Source organism: Callospermophilus lateralis, unplaced genomic scaffold, assembly GCF_048772815.1.
Source record: "Callospermophilus lateralis isolate mCalLat2 unplaced genomic scaffold, mCalLat2.hap1 Scaffold_120, whole genome shotgun sequence".
NCBI lineage: Eukaryota > Metazoa > Chordata > Mammalia > Rodentia > Sciuridae > Callospermophilus > Callospermophilus lateralis.
The window spans coordinates 1,146,690-1,163,462 of record NW_027512320.1 but is presented as its reverse complement, the minus strand read 5'-3'; the positions used below and the strand labels follow the sequence as shown (position 1 = coordinate 1,163,462).

General features: G+C 35.3%; 2 pseudogenes; both read right to left on the bottom strand.

The window, feature by feature from the left end:
- Nucleotides 1-4,283: 4,283 nt before the first annotated feature.
- LOC143386715 (mediator of RNA polymerase II transcription subunit 28 pseudogene) lies at nt 4,284-10,948 on the bottom strand (annotated as a pseudogene).
- Nucleotides 10,949-12,308: 1,360 nt separating this feature from the next.
- On the bottom strand, nt 12,309-13,737 carry LOC143386716 (serine/threonine-protein kinase PLK1 pseudogene; annotated as a pseudogene).
- Nucleotides 13,738-16,773: the final 3,036 nt, after the last annotated feature.

Here is a 16,773-nt window from a genome sequence, read left to right as displayed (position 1 = left end):
TTAAAAATTCTTAGAGGTAAATGAGAACACAGACACAATATATCAAAATCTCTGCAACACTATGAAAGCAGTACTAAGAGGAAAGCTCATTGCATGGAGTTCATTCCTTTAAAGAAGAAAAAAATCAACAATTAAATGAACTCAGGCTACATCTCAAAGCCCTAGAGAAAGAAGAACAAACCAGCAGCAAAAGCAGTAGAAGTCAAGAAATATTTAAAATTACAGTTGAAATCAATTATATCAAAACAAAAGAAAAAAACTGAAAAAAATTGACAAAACAAAAAGTTGATTCTTTGAAAAAATAAATAAAATTGACAGACCCTTAGCCACCCTAATGAAGAGGAGAGAGAACTCAAATTACCAGCATACATGATGAAAGAGGTAATATCACAAAAGACACTATAGAAATACTGAAGATAATTAGAATTTTGAAAATTTATACTCCAATAAAATTGAAGACATTGAAGGCATCAATAAATTCCTTAAGATTTATGATCTGCCCAGATTGAATCAGGAAGATATTCACAACTTAAACAGACCAATATCAAGTGAGGAAGTAGAAGAAGCCATAGAATTCTAAAAAAAAAAAAAAAAAAACAAACAAAAAAAAAAACTCAGGCCCGGATGGATGCACAGCTGAGTTCTACATGACCTGCAAAGAAGAACTAATACCAATACACTTCAATTTATTTAAGGAAATAGAAAAACAGGCAGTACTTCCAAACTCATTCTATGAAGCCAATATCACCCTGATTCCAAAACCATGAAAGACACACGAAAGAAAGAAAACTTCAGACCAACATCTCTAATGAACATAGATACAAAAGTTCTCAATAAAATTCTGGAAAATCGAAGACAAAAGCATATCAAAAATATTGTGTAACATGATCAAGTGGAATTCAAATCAAGGATGTAAGGTTGGTTCAACATACAGATACCAATAAATGTAATTCATCACATCAATAGACTTAAGATAAGAATCATATGATCATCTGATAGATGCATAAAAAGCATTTGACAAAATACAGCACCCATTTATGTTCAAAACACTAGAAAAAACAGGGATAACAGGAACATATCTCAACATTGAATAGGCTATCTACACTAAGCCTCAGGCCAACGTCATTCTAAACAGAGAAAAACTGAAGGCATTCCTTGTAAAATCTGGAACAAGACAAGGATGTCCTCTTTCACCACTTCTATTCAACATAGTTCTTGAAACACTGGCTAGAACAATTAGACAGATGAAAGAAATTAAAGGGATATGTACAGGGAAAGAAGAAATTAAATTAAATTAGCTCTGACAATATGATTCTATACCTAGAAGACCTCCCCCACCGACACACACACACACACACACACACACACACAAAAAAAAAAAAAACAAACAAACAAAAAAAAAAACTCCACCAGAATACTTATAGAACTAGAAAATGAATTCAGCAAAGTATCGGGACCCATAAATCAAAAGCATTTCTGTATATCAGTGACAAATCCTCTTAGAAGGAAATGAGGAAAACTACCCCAATACACAATAACCTCAAAAAAATAAGATATTTGGGAACCAACTTAACAAAATAGGTGAAAGATCTATACGATGAAAACTACAGAACCCTAAAGAAAGAAATCAAAGAAGACCTTAGAAGATGGAAGGATTTGCCTTGATCTTGAATAGGCAGAATTAATATTATCAAAATGAACATACTTCCAAAAGCACTATACCTATTTAATGTAATTCCGATCACAATCCCAATGACATTCCCCATAGAAATAGAAAAAATAATCATAAAAATTATCTGGAAAAATAAGAGACCCAGAATAGCTAAAGCAATCATAAACAGGAAGAGTGAAACAGGTGGTATCACTATACCAGAACTTAAACTATACTACAGAGCAATAGTAACAAAAACAGCATGATATTCACACCAAAACAGCCAATCCTAAAAAAACCAATGCCAAATGTTTTCTCTGATATAAGGAGGCTGACTCATAGTGGGGTAGGGAGGAAGAGCATGGGAGAAATAGATAAATTCAAGATAGGGCAGAGGAGTTGAGAGGGAAAAGGAGGGGATAGGGAATTAGCAAGGATGGTGGAGTGTGATGGACATCATAGTAATCAAAGTACATGTATGAAGACTCAAATTGAGTGTCAACATATTTTATATACAAACAGAGATACAAAATCGTGGTATATATGTGTATTAAGAATTATAATGCAAAATAACAAGAACAAAGTACATGTATAAAGGCATAAATTGGCATCAACATACTTTATATACAGAGATATGAAAAATTGTGCCCTATATGTGTAGTAAGAATTGTAATGCTTTCCATGCCATTGTGTAATTTAAAAAGAGAAAAAGAAAAAAAAAATATTGTCATTAGATTTCCTAAGAGAATATGTAGATCTTCGACTTTTCATTGCAGTTTTAAGCTCTTACAAGTCCTATTAATGTATGTCTACCAGAAGTGATAGATAGTAAGTACTCTGATAGCATTTTTAAAGGCATATTAAAATTTAAATTAAGAGAAATAAATTAACAAATTATTTAAATTAAAATTAGGATAAACAAAAGGCCTGATGCAACATTTCTGAGTTTTTTGACAATATTCAAAAATCGTTATTTGACAGATAACTTCTGAATTAATATAAAGAAATGACAATAATTTGTATATGTATTCATTGAAAACATTTTCATTAAGCACCAAGTAGAACAGTTTCTGATTTTTTAACTAAAAACACTTTTATCATTGAAAGACTGCCTCAACTTAATTTATTTGGGGTGGGGTGCAAGTGGGGCATATCAGGGATTGAATTCAGGGGCATTCAACCACTGAGCCACATCTCCAGCCCTATTTTGTATTTTATTTAGAGAAAGGATCTCACTGAGTTGCTTAGCACCTGGCTTTTGCTGAGGCTGGCTTTGAATATGTTATCTTCCTGCCTTGACCTCCTGAGCCACTGGGATTATAGGTATGTGCCATCATGCTGGGTGTTTATTTAGGTTTTTAATCAAGAAACCTAAAGCTGCCAATCAGAGCTTCTAACTAGCATGAGGTGACCTGGCTAAAACCCTTATGAGTAAAAAATAACTGTTTTGACCTATATATTCCAACCAAGGGGAAATATGCTGGCTTCAGGCTGGTTATCAGAGGTCCTGGGTCCACAAACCAAGTATCAACCTCACAGCTCACAAACTAAATGAGTAATATGTGTACACAAAGTGAGTACAAAGTATCATATAATATACATGTTCCTGTATATTCAAAGGAAGTAATGCCTATTTCCCATGAGAATATAATGCAGCAAGGAGCATAGAAACAGATACAGCTCACTAATTCACAAGAAAGTAAAAGGAATGAAAGTCCTGTGCCCTGGAATGGAGTGGAGGCTTTGTGGACCAGGTGGCATCCAGGCCACACCAGGAACATGAGTGGGGATACTGAGGCGCAATGGGAGAAATCTTCAATGTTGGAATGGACAAAATGAACCAAGACACAGCCACAGACATACTGACTATTCAGAAGTCAGAGGAGTGTTTGTCCTGGCTGAAGTGATATAATCTGTGAGATGCATGAAACAGAGAAAAGAAAACCTCTGCTAACAAGAGGGCAAAACACCTTCCCACAGAGGATCCACATGCTCTGTTTGGAGGTGAAGTAGCTCCTAATACAGCTTGCTTAAAACAGCAAACATCACAGAACACATAACAAAGGCAGCATCAACTTAAGGGTCTACTGTAATATTACTATGCTAACCTAGCCTATCTTAACCCTTTTTTTCTGACAGATTTACAAAATATTTGCACTCTGTACTGCTATGGAAGCATTATAAATGTTGCATTAGATTCCGCTTCTTGAGGTAGTTCAAAGTCTTGAAACAGCAAATTTACATATTTTTCTCTAAGGCCTAAAACCAAATTCCTTCTCCCATAATTCTAGGAGTATTTAAATATCCCCCCTCTGATCACAACAAACTAACAACTGGATAAAAGCTATATAAAATTTTAAAAACAAGAAAAAAAATTTTGCATCAAACTAATAATCTAAACATTGCTGTGGACAAAACAAACAAAATGCAACCTCACTTTCGTTAGCAAGCTATTGGCATTTATAAAGTACTCAAGTACTTAACAGGTCATAAAAATTGTGGAAATTTTTCAGTGGAAATAAAATTAACAACAACTCATTCTCTGGCAGATAGTTTTTCTAAAATGGCATGTATACACAGAGAGGTTTGGAGAAACTGTTTGCAGAAGGCTATGTTGTAGGCCAGACCTCTCTCACATCTGCTTCAGAGGTGCAGGGATTTTGGAAGATGCCTGCTCCAGATAGGCCAAGGAGCCCTAAGGGACTTGGCTAGCTTTTTGTGCTGCACACTGATGACCTCTAGCACCTGCTGCCAATGCCTCAGCTGTGTCAAGTACTTCTGCACCAGTACATCTTTCCACTGCAACTCATTCCTTAGTCCTGAGACAACCTCTTTGATAGCTTGCTGTGGTTTCTGGACAGAGAGCTACAATTTTTTTTTTTTTTTCAGAAAAAAAGCATTCTGTCTTTCAATATCCAGAAACTTCTGGATACACTGATCAACACCAGTTCCAATTTCTTCCTGATCAATGCCATTCACATAATCCTAACTCAGAAGAGAAGCAAAGTAAGCATGGAATGAAGCCTCCAACTTGTCTACCAAAGTGCTGGTAGCAGTTCTCATTGGGACCTTCACTGCCTAATGAAGCAAAGCCTAACCAGGGAGTCCCAGCGTAGGTTGCATGACTGGTGGCTGCCCAGAGAATATACCTCCCAGCAGAGCTGCCTAATCTGGGATGGCGGGCCTCCCACTGCACCTGCGCAGACCGGTGCCAGTTCAATATTTCTTTTAAGCTTCAATGCTGACTTGACTTTATGACCTACATTTAGTTGAATAAAAGTAATTTAAAAAAGAAAAACTAAGGAATTTGTTTAATGATAAAAAAGACTTTGGATTATTGGTTCACAAAAAAAGGACAAAAAACAATCTGTCATTTGTTCCACATCTTCCCTTTTTATCTCCACATCCTATACTCAGATACCCAATTGGAAGCCTTCAAAGTCTGTCTTTCCAAGTTCTCCTGTCACATATTCTTGGTACAATTAGAATACACACAGAAAAACAGAATCTCTAGACATTGTTCAAACTGAAAATAAATAGGATCAGGATGTTATAATCATAAAGGAATTACAACTAATTTTCCTTTTTGACTATAAGTATTTAAAAATTAAGTCTAATATCCTTCAGGAAATTTTATAAAGTATTTTATTAGGATGAAATTATCTAATGTACAGCATAAATATTATAGTTATTAATGTTATACTGTATTTTGTATTTCTACTGAGTAGGTTGTAGCTGCCCTTGGTACATACACATAAAATGAAGGAGCAGGTTAGATAATATATATACTAATTTCCATCTCTGTAGTAACCAGTTTGTTATCTACATTATCCCATAACATAATATTGTATACCTTAAATATATACAGATAAAATTTATTTTTTCAAAAGTGACTTAAAGCCCTGCTGTTGGTGATGCTCAGTTAAAACTGTTTAACTCTCTGGATAATAGAGATTCTTTTCAACCCTATGTAAATTTTACTTTAACTTAATGTATTTTTACTGTGAGGTGCTTATGCAGCAAAACTCTAAGGTTGGGGTTTTTCTATTGTTACTTAGGCAGTGCTATATCATTCATATCATTGTTCAATTAGATAGATCAAGTTTTAGTTCTGACCTTGAAAAAGAAATAAATTTCCCATCTAAAAGAAGGGAAATTTCAGCTCTTCCATTTCTGTGTCCTGAGCTAAACAGAAAGTGGAGTAGACTGAAATGTCATAAAATCAGAAAGAGAAGTTATAGTAGACATCTTTTTTGCAAAGAATAATTTAAAGAAATTAAGCCATTTATTACTGACATTTGTGAAGGATTTGTTATTTTAAATCTGTATTCTGAATTTTATACAGACTTTAAAAATAGTTCTGAAATTAGAAATTTGGATGCTGTGCAGAATAGTGTAAAAAAAAGGTATGAATAGGAGCCAATCCAAATTGAGCAATTAAAAAGTCAAAATTAAATAAGTGGTGAACATTTTTACATAATACCATAATAGTAACTGTTGTATTCTGCTACCAAAATGTAGATGTATAACCAATGTGATTCTGAAATCTTTGTAATGTTTTGAATAAAAATAAATAAATAAATAAATAAAAAATAAGTGGTGAACAAATTTGTTCTTTAATTATAGAGATTTGGGTTTTTCAATGATTCTGAAGTGAAGAGCAGTTGCATAATTAATAATAATTACAACATATAATTAAAATTGTTTTCTGATAAATAATTGATACTTTATTTTCCAACTTGGTAGGGAGAGGAACCATAAAAATAAAACATTAGACACAGAACAAATTCAAATAGTTGTTAAATTTAGCTCTGTGGTGAGGTGGAGGCTGACAAAATGTTTGCCTTAGGTTAGGTTTTAATTACTAGAATGTTCATGGGTTCTCTTTTCAGTGGTCTAATCCTTCACATGGATTAAATTAGAATAGTAAACAATCTTGGTTTCCTTACCCCAAGTTATTCATGAAGTAAACCCTGAAGGTCTGTTACAGAAAAGAAAAAAAAATCTATCACCATTCTTCCAATTTTGCATAATAGTTGTCTTTCCTTATCTGCAATATTAACATGAATAGTATACATTTATTTTCAGGGAGAAAATGGAAAGATGCTTATATTTTTAAAAATGTTTTTATTTTACTGTCAAATAAAAGAGATGAACTAAAGTGAAAAAAATAGTGTAGCTTAAAACAGTGTCTGATACCAATAGCCAATCAAACATATCTATGGACCATTGTAAATTTATAAATGACAAAGAATCATAAGAAAGTTCTTTATTTTCTTTATTGTCTTCCTTCTTGTTATAAAGAAATAATAAAAATAATTTTCTCATTTGTGAACTGTCACTGAGGGGTAAGAATAGATATGTTAGGGAAGAAATGGGGAGATGGGTTTGAGGGTACTCACTGTCTCCGACTCTACAGACAAAGCACGGGTCCCTGATCTGATGATACTTCCCTCAGCCATGATCTAAAGTGAAAAATCAACAGAAAAGAGACTTTACCTCTTTGACTTTGACCTACTTTTATTTGTTGAGTCTGCTGCCGGGAATTAACCTGATAAAAAGAATCAAGGGAGCATGGATGAGAATTACTTGTGGGTAATAATTTATTGTGACATTCTTAGACTCACTGACCACTTTCTGTCTACTGATAAGACCCAAATACATTCCACTGCCTTATTCTTACCAGGTAATAGAAAATGAGTTTTTGAACTTCCCCATGGCTTGTCCATCCAGTGTATAGTGTGCCTTAATATTCTGTGTTTGGCCACAGGGCAGGGTACCAGCCACAGGCTCAGGTCAAGGTAACTCCCACTGAAGGAGAAAATATGCCTTGCATACTCTGACCTCCCTGGTGTTCTTCTTATATAGTTAAAACATATATTAGGTTGCTGGTGGTATACCTGATATAACAGAAAAGCAAAAACACAAAACTATCTTGAAAATCTTTATTTAGTTTCTTATCAAAATGAATAGTTAAAAATATGTTTCTTCTACTCTATCAGTCTTCCTCATCCCCACTGACCACCAAATACCCAAGTTATCAGCATCACCATGTTGAAGATATTAAAAGGAAGTCATTCACAGATTTTTCTCCTTTACCCTGATTCTGCTGACTCATCACTGCTTTGATATATTTTTTTTCCTTCTACTTTTCAGAGCCAGAGGAACAAAGATGTTCAAATGGAAAGAATAAATCATCCAAACGAGCAGAAAAAAGAATTGTCAGATAACTGAAATCTCATGTAAATTTGTTTAATTAAAATTCTATATATAGATAGATAGATATAATACATTATCTTACTGATCTCAAAATTGCTTATAAATAATTCTCAGAAAATTAGCATTCATGCTTCTTTTCATGATTATGATTTCCAAATTTTAAGGCCTATTTAGTTCCTGGAATTTAGACCTTTTCAGATGTTTGGCACATGATTCCATATTCTCTAAAGTCACTGTTCCCTAGTTCTTTTCCTGGTGCACTAATATTTAATTCTAAATTTATTTGGAATATTTAATGGAGTAATCTATTTTATCCCATAATAAAGTTTGTTTGTTTAAAACTATCTGCTTAGATACATTATACTAATAATTTACAGGTCAGTTAACTTCGTGGATATGTCAACTATTTAATGTGTAGGAACTCTGCTTATTTATCTTTTCATCTTTTCAGTCCTAGGAAGGAGCAGGTATTCATCACATGGAAAACATTTACCATCTCTCTCTCTCTCTCTCTCTCTCTCTCTCTCTCTCTATATATATATATATATATATATATATATATATATACATATATATATAATTTATATATAGCTATAATTTAATATACATTAAATTTAATTAACGTGAATATTGGGAATTAGAAATAATTTAAATACTCTTAAGCAAGAATCAACAAATTGTAGTTTTTTTAAACACTTTTTGTTTGTGATAACAAGCAAGAAAACTTTGAGCTGTAGAAATATTTTGATCATCATCATTAGGAAATATATACTTGGGTGTGTGTCTGTATTATCACTTTAAAAATGCTGAAATAGTTGTGAAAATATATATAGCATAAATTATATGAATGATTGAAGCAGCTGATATTATTCAGGACCCAAAGGAAATAGGATTTATGTTTGCACGACATATAAAACTGTACAAATAATGCTAATAAAATTATCAGTCACTTTTATAATATCCTTTCCTAATGCCTTAATTAATTTTTAAGAAACTCAATCATCCTCAAATTTATAACCTTAAAGTTTGGACTTCTTATATCTCTCAAATGCAGCGTGTGCTTTAAATATTTTGTCTCTCTTTGTCCTCAGAGGATTTACTTATTTTTTTTACTTATTATAATACAAAGTTAATTGGTTATGATGTTAGTGGTATTGATTGAAAACAGTACAAGATCCTATTCATTAGTAGTTGCCTTGTGAAGATAATTGACTTCACTTGTAGAGATGAAGATGAATTTTTTGGGAATGGGAATGCCTTTTTCATCCATCAGAAGCATCTAAGGAAGAAAAAGTATTTGATAATTGATATGGAAAACAAAGAGGACAGAAATCAACATGAACAAATGCCTTTAGTGTTGTAACTAAGTTTACCACAAGGCTTTTCTTCCATTTCGATCCTCATGTGCTCATAACTCATTTATTTTTGAAACTTTGTAGTATTTCCATTAAGACCAAGGAGGTTTTCATTTTTTTAAAAATATCTTTCCAGGCAGGAAGTTTTTAATAATTACAATCATCACTTACTACATCTGGAACCAAAATTACAGGAGTGAATTTAAAAGGGCGACTTTCCCCTTTTCACCTGGCTGAAGGCTAGAGTGCTTTGCTGTGCTCACTCTTGTCCTCCCTGAATAAAGCATTTCTCTATGCTTCAGCTTCCCACAAATGGAACTAATAGTAGTGCCTCCTTCACATGTGGCAGTGACCATCAAGTAATCCATTTAAAATATGTTAGAAGGTATCTGACACATTTATTCCACCAAATTAGCTAATAACTTTACTATTACCCCCTGAAATGATCAGCTATGAAAACCCACATGAAAATATTTCTTTTTGAGGAAAATAAAATATAAAGCTGATTAAATCATTTTTTGGGTACTGGGGATTGAACTCAGGGACACTCAATTGCTGCATGGGCTCTCTCTTGTCCAGTGAGGAGGTCTATGGAACAGGGTAAAGGAAAGTGTGGCTGCGGAGTCTCTAATCAAGACCCCTGGAGACAATGCAAGAAGCAGGTCTGATTTTATTGCATGGTTATCATGTATATATACTCAGAGAGTAGCTAAGCAGATTACAGGCAGCCACCAATGCAATGTCTGCTGAGTGTCCTTGCAGTGACCAATTGAGGAGTGGGAGGTGGAGCAAGCACAGGAACTGCTACACATGGCCCTTATGCCCAGGGATGTGCCTATGGGTTAAGCTGCCTTCCACTCACATTCCTAGCATTAGGGGAGTGGCCTGCCACTCAGATGCCCTTAACTTATGCCATGTATTTAATGCTCCATGCACTTGTCCCCACAAACTACTGAGCCACCTCCCTAGCCCTATTTTGTATTGTTTTTAGAGACAAGGTCTCACTGAGTTGCTTAGTGCTGCCCTTTTTCTGAGGCTGGCTTTGAACTTTTGATCCTCCTGCCTCCACCTCCGGAGCCACTGGGATTACAGGCATGTGCCACTGTACTCATCAAAGTCAATTCTTACTATGAATAAAATCAGTATTTTCTTTGCTTTGTTTTTAAATTATGTACATTACATATTAAAACAATACAACAATAACCATGAAATGCATGCTATAATAATATCTACACCTAGAATTTGAACCATTTATTCACTTATTTCCAAGTAGAAGAACAGATATAAAGAAGGCACTGGCAGCCATAAACTGGGAGTCACTTGTGAGAAACTAAAAACTCTGATGCTAACTGGATAAGGGCAGAAATAGTATTTTCTGAAATGGGTGAGCAAGGAGATTCATATAATAAATGCTACTTACATTAAGAATTTTTATTTTTACATATCCTAAAGAGAAATAATGTGACTGAATTTCATAGCCCTTTATTATAAGTTTATACATTTCATCAGTTATTTTTACCTATGGAAGTTCTAGTTCTTGGTTTCAAAATTTTGGTTGTATTGATTAATTAATAACTAATCAAGTATGGGTTACATCATTGGACCCCAGATTTTACCAGCAGGAAATTTTTCCTACTTGTAGGTTACACTATACCTGTCCAGAAAAGGAGATTCCTTGTCTAAAATGTGAGTCCACTCTCACAAACTTGAGTTTGCTGGCCATGTTTTTGATTTCACTAGTCCCATTTCCAATGAATAACAGGTCTGAAAAATATATAGAAAAGAGTAAATACTCTTGGAAGTTACTTTAGTTCTAAATTTTCCTTCCTATGTCAACCTTTCTTATCTTCATTTTGTTATGGGAAATAAATTAATAATTAGTATTTTATCTCCCACATTCAGTTATTACTCAAACCTGTTCCCTCTTCTCTGATCTTGGATTTCACTGTTTCATTTCATAGCCTATACTTTTAATCTGAAACAAGTTGGTTTTTACTTGTTGGGTGATGCAGCCATAGCTTGTTTATTTTTATCATTCTTTTAATTTAGTGATAATAAAATAAAAATTTATTCTGTATACCAAATGAACAAATTTAGAAGAATAAAATTAATAAATAATATGCAAAACCGGGCTGGGGATATGGCTCAAGCGGTAGTGCACTCACCTGGCATGTGTGCGGCCCGGGTTCGATCCTCAGCACCACATACAAACAAAAAGATGTTGTGTCCGCCGAAAACTAAAAAATAAGTATTAAAAAATTCTCTCTCTCTCACTCTCTCTTTAAAAAAAATTTAAAAAAATAAGCAAAACCAACATGATTATAACACACACCTACATATGCATGAGAGAGAGAAGAGAGGAAGAAAGAAGGCCCTAAGAGTATGATGGGGTATATATAAAAGTAATTTATGGGGTTGTGTGTGTGTGTACACATAGTATATTAGTTCTTTTTCTCTCCTCCTTAAAAAAATAAAATAATTGAGAATCATTTTGCTTTGTTCATTACATTTTCTATTTGTAAACATCTTTGATATACTTCAAATAATAATTTAAAAAGGGATCAGAGCATCAGAGCAACTTATGCTGAAACCCCTAACCCCTAAGATATAGGTATCTGCCGTTAGATAATTCCTTGGCTATTCATATGAGACAGGATTAAGGCAGAAGCCTTGGAGTGTTGGTATTTCTAGCTAATAATACTTAGGCTGGCATATTTCTTTGTCCTGCTGCTTCATCTGCTACTGCTTATTTGAATGGGGTTGTGTGGGAGTTTTTTTTGTCTGTTTTTTAAAATTCACATATGTTTAATGTGTATAGTCAAGGAAGGAGTAGTCCTGAATTCAATAGAAATACTCTGTAAAATTCATCTGGTGGGTTGAATGGGAGGGGAAGTGGCTGCAAAACCCACACTGGAAGATGTACAAAATAACTCACACTCAGCCCCACCTGCAAGGACATCAGAGATCCCTGCCCAGCCCCCAGGACTGGGGGCACATTACATAAACAGCCTCACCGGAACCAACTAGAGCAGGTGCAGAAGCTGGTGGGAGTGAGGAGGCATCAGTCCAGAGTGAAGGGAAGCCTAGGGGGAGGCCTTGAGGCGATTGTAAGCAGAGCACGAGCTCAGGAGCTTGTCCGCCATGGTGTCGGCTTAGGGTAGCCAGTTGGCCAGCTCCTTACAGCAGCAGTACTCTTCCTGGAAGCTGAGGCGGTTCTTGGAGAAGTCACACTTCTAGTATTATAGGTCATGGATGCCATTAGTGGACATAGGATAAGTCTGGTATGGTCCTGGAAGAAGCTGATTTGCAGGGTGCCACTGCTAAGGTGCAGGATGACGGTGCTGCAGGTGGGGAACCTGGTTCACAGAGCCTTTCAGCAAGGGTTCGCTCATGTAATTGCAGAAATATTTAAGGAGGGTGATCTTCATCAAGGAGTTGGGGTGGGAAACCATGGTGAGGTAGGACTCAAAGCTGACAGTCTACATTCTGTAGGCTGTCTCCGTCTTTGTGCAGGATGAGGCGCAGTTGAGTCATTCAAGTGCACCCTCACACTGTTGTCACATAGTTGATATCGAAGGCCATACTTGTCCAAGTAGACCACCCATTTACTGACCCAGAAGATGGGGATGCATGAAGGGTCCTCAGCTTCCTCTTGCCTCACCAGCGCTTCCACCTGCCCCGCCTCGTGAGGGCCTGGAGGTATTGAAGCTTTGCAAGTGCTGCAGCATGTTACCAAGTGGCATCTAATGGCCTCAATTTTCTCCCGAACCACTGGTTTCTCTTTATCCTGGTAAGCTCAGACAGGGGGTTTTCCATGCCTTTATTGAGGACCTTAAGAGGTTTCCAATTACTGGGATTCAGGCTGCTGGGAGCAATTGTAAACTTTGGTGGGATGCAGCCGGAAGTGAAAAACTTGCCATTGAGCAGTTTTGCATTGTTGGGCGGGTGTGGGATCCATCTGGATCTTCTTTTGTACGAGGGAGGCAGCCACAGGTTTGAGGTGTTTGGGAATACTATGTTCATTCTTCTTGATCTGGAGATAGGTCTCTTAGGCAAGATGTCTCAAAAGGTAGTTTGCCTACTATCAAGGTATACATGATGCACCCAGTGGACCACACGCCCACCTTGAAACTGTGCCCCTTCTTGTTCAGCTCCTGGGGAGCTATGTAACTAGGGGTCCCATACAGGATCTTCTTCCACTCCCCTTCATACTCGACTTTGGTTGCCAGTCTGAAATTCCCTATTTTCATCTTCAGATCCTTCTTCAGAAAAAGGTTGCCCAGATGAGGTCCCTATGGATTCAGGGCAGATACTGAAGGCCAAAGATGACCTGCTGCAGGTATTAGCTGGCCTAGAGCTCAGTCAGTGCTTTCTGCCTCTTGTGCAGCTCCAGAAGAGACCACCGGAGGCAGAGGTCCAACACCACCTACACAAAATCATCCTTAAAAAGCCATGAAAGCCTAGGATATGCTGGTGGAACCAGCTGCTGAGGCTCTGGGAACTACAACCCATTTTCCTGGATTTGGCTGGTGCCTGTGCCAGTTTCCTGTCAGTTGCTGCTTTATTTATGTTGTGGGAGTTGCCCCGAAGTCCTGGTTATGTGGGCACAGAGACTCTGCACCATTCTTCTCTTCCCTGATTTAAAATGCAGCACTGAGAACATTACAAAAGCCTCAAGTATGAGTTCTAATTTTCATGTCTAAAAGAACTGCAAGAGTTATCTTAATTCACAAAAGACAAAAATGCAAGGTATATTTAGAGATCATGTTCACCCCTCACTTTACTAATTTAGAATGGAGGCTCAGTGGGCCTGGTGGCCAATGCCTTTAATCCCAGTGACTTTTGAGGCTGTGAGAGGAGGATTGCAAGTTTAAGGCCAGCCTTAGCAGTTTAGCAAGGTTCTAAGTAACTTAATGACACACAGTCTCAAAATTTAAAATAAATAAATAAATAAAGGCCTAGGGATGTGGTTAAGTGGCTCAGTGGTTAAAAACCCCAGGAGTTCAATCTCCAGTAACAAAAGGAAAAAAAAGTGGGGGGGCTCAGAAAAATAGCAGCATGCCTCAGTAAAATAGTGTCACTGATTGGAATGCATTCTCATGACTACTGGTTTGAACCTACTACTCTTATAGTCATGATATCAGTCAGTAGATCATTTATTCTATCCTTAAATCACTTCTTTAGAATTCTAATTATTTGCTTTTCCCCGGTAGTTTTGACATATGATCTTTCCTGTCATGTTGTCAGTCACTCTCACTAGATCCTCCTCATTGTTGCTGCATGTCAGGATTAGTATTTATGGTATGTACATGAAGAAAAGGAGAAAGTAAAATATCCTACAGTAGAAAATTATGTGGGTGATATTTCAGGCTATTAAACAATTTGTTCCATCACTGTACCAGAAAGATTTACATTAACCATCAAAAAATTTTCTTAAAATTGCCCACTTGAGAGATTAAGCATAATTAATGCAATGTTCCATGAGAAAGTAAGAAGGCAGATTCAGCATGTGAAATGTTTAGGATCTCTTCAATAAGTTAGTGCCATGAGGAGAAACTAGGCTATATATTTTTAAAACTTTAAGATATTTATAGGTTCCTATGATTGGCTTCAAAATATTAAAGCAAAAGAAAAGTACTATAGGGAAATCAAATGGAGCAAGAAATTGGTTGACTTCATAATTGTTTTAATAGGTAGAAGATACACGAGGTTTCATTGTACTTTTGTTAATGCTTGTAATGTGGTTGAAAATTTCCATCATAGAGAATTAAAACAAAGAGTGATTATAAATTAAAATTGCCCAAAACAATACATAAGCACAGTTCTATACACACTCAGGAAAATTTGAGGATTTGACTATTAGCTTATACCTAATATTGTAAAATACTTTAAATTTTGCTGAGTGTAATAATGGTATTGGTTAAGTGGGAAAACATCTCTATATTTTAGAAGTACATACTTGATGAAAATTTGTCACCTCTAATTCAACCTAAAATAATAAAGCAAAAATATGATTATTAAAGCAAATATGGAAAGCTGTTCCTTGCTAAATAATGATTAAGAGTGTCTTTTCCCCTTATCTTTTCTATACTTATGATTTTATTAATAAGTAGTCAAAGAGAAGTCAGTGGAGTAGTATGATAAAAGTAATGAGGGATACTAAATTTACTATCTGTACTTAGCCAAATAATCATCCAGAATTGAGGCCAAATATGACAATGTAGGCAAAAACAACTCACATTCCACATACTAATGTGTCCACTTTTTCATCCAGGATTCTAATTATCTTTGATACTTGAACTTTGACCTCAAACTTGGGAAGCATTGTTAATAGAGATAATGGTAAAAAGAGAGGCTGGTGAACTTTTAGTGGAATGCAAACATTTTCAAAAGAACTTTCCCCCAAATAAAACTTTGAAATGTTAGATGCTCTTTTCAATGCACCAATTTTAAGATGGCAAGATTTAACAATCCATGCAGAACCAGTTAAAACAAACCCTGTAAAACAGTAGATTTCAATGACACTAACAGATGATGACAGTTGTACTGAGGTAAGAATTTTCATACTTGTCAAAGAATAACAAACATATTGAAAAATACCAAACTCTTTTGAGTTTTTTTGTTCACATAATCATGATTCCTTTCTTTAGAGACAGACATGGCTGACTGTAATTCAATTAAACATACTTATGGAAAATTCAAATGATCTAAGTAAACTCACATTTTATGTACCGAAAAAGTCCTACCCTTTCCATCGTATATTATCCATACAAATTTATCCATAGTGAAGTGCTCTGTTCTTCTACCTGATTCTCTCTGTACCACCTGTAGGAGCCCTGAATGGGCACTGATGAGAGGGGAAAGGAGAGTTGACTGAAGCCACTTTCTAACTTTAGACTTTGCCATGGTGAAATGTTGTATCTTTTGGGGTTCTAAAGTTAAACAAGAAGCACAGGGAGTAATCATTAAGTTATGATGGTCCTTGAACATCACCAAGGATTTTGGGGGTGGTCATTAGCATTGCCTTTGGGAAAGACAAATATAGAAGGAAGAAAAATATAATAAATCTGACTTCAGTGAGGAGGAATACTTGAACTTTTTAACACATGAAAATACTAACTTCCCTTGTGATGCCTACCTCAAGGTCTATCAGTGATCTACAGGAAAAGAGGAAAGAAGTAATGTGGTTACTAATATGTGTTGGCATTTCTCTGAAAAATATTATTTAATAATATCATTTGAATACTTACATCCTCTTAATGAAAATTATAGTGTTTACTTTCATAAGTTAAGTATATTCATAGAGGTATATATCATTTTAAATAGACCCAGTAGGTAGAGAATTTCCAGAATTATTTGATTAAAAGCAAACCAAGACTATTACTTCTACTAGAAAGAGATGGGTTCAAAGAAATAATAAGTGCTGAAAGAGATAGAAATGCTAATTATCCTATTAGCTGGTTAGATATTATATATATATCAAATTATTTTCCTTTGCCCTATAAATATGTATGACTATTGTATATCATTTTAAAAAGGCTAAAAATG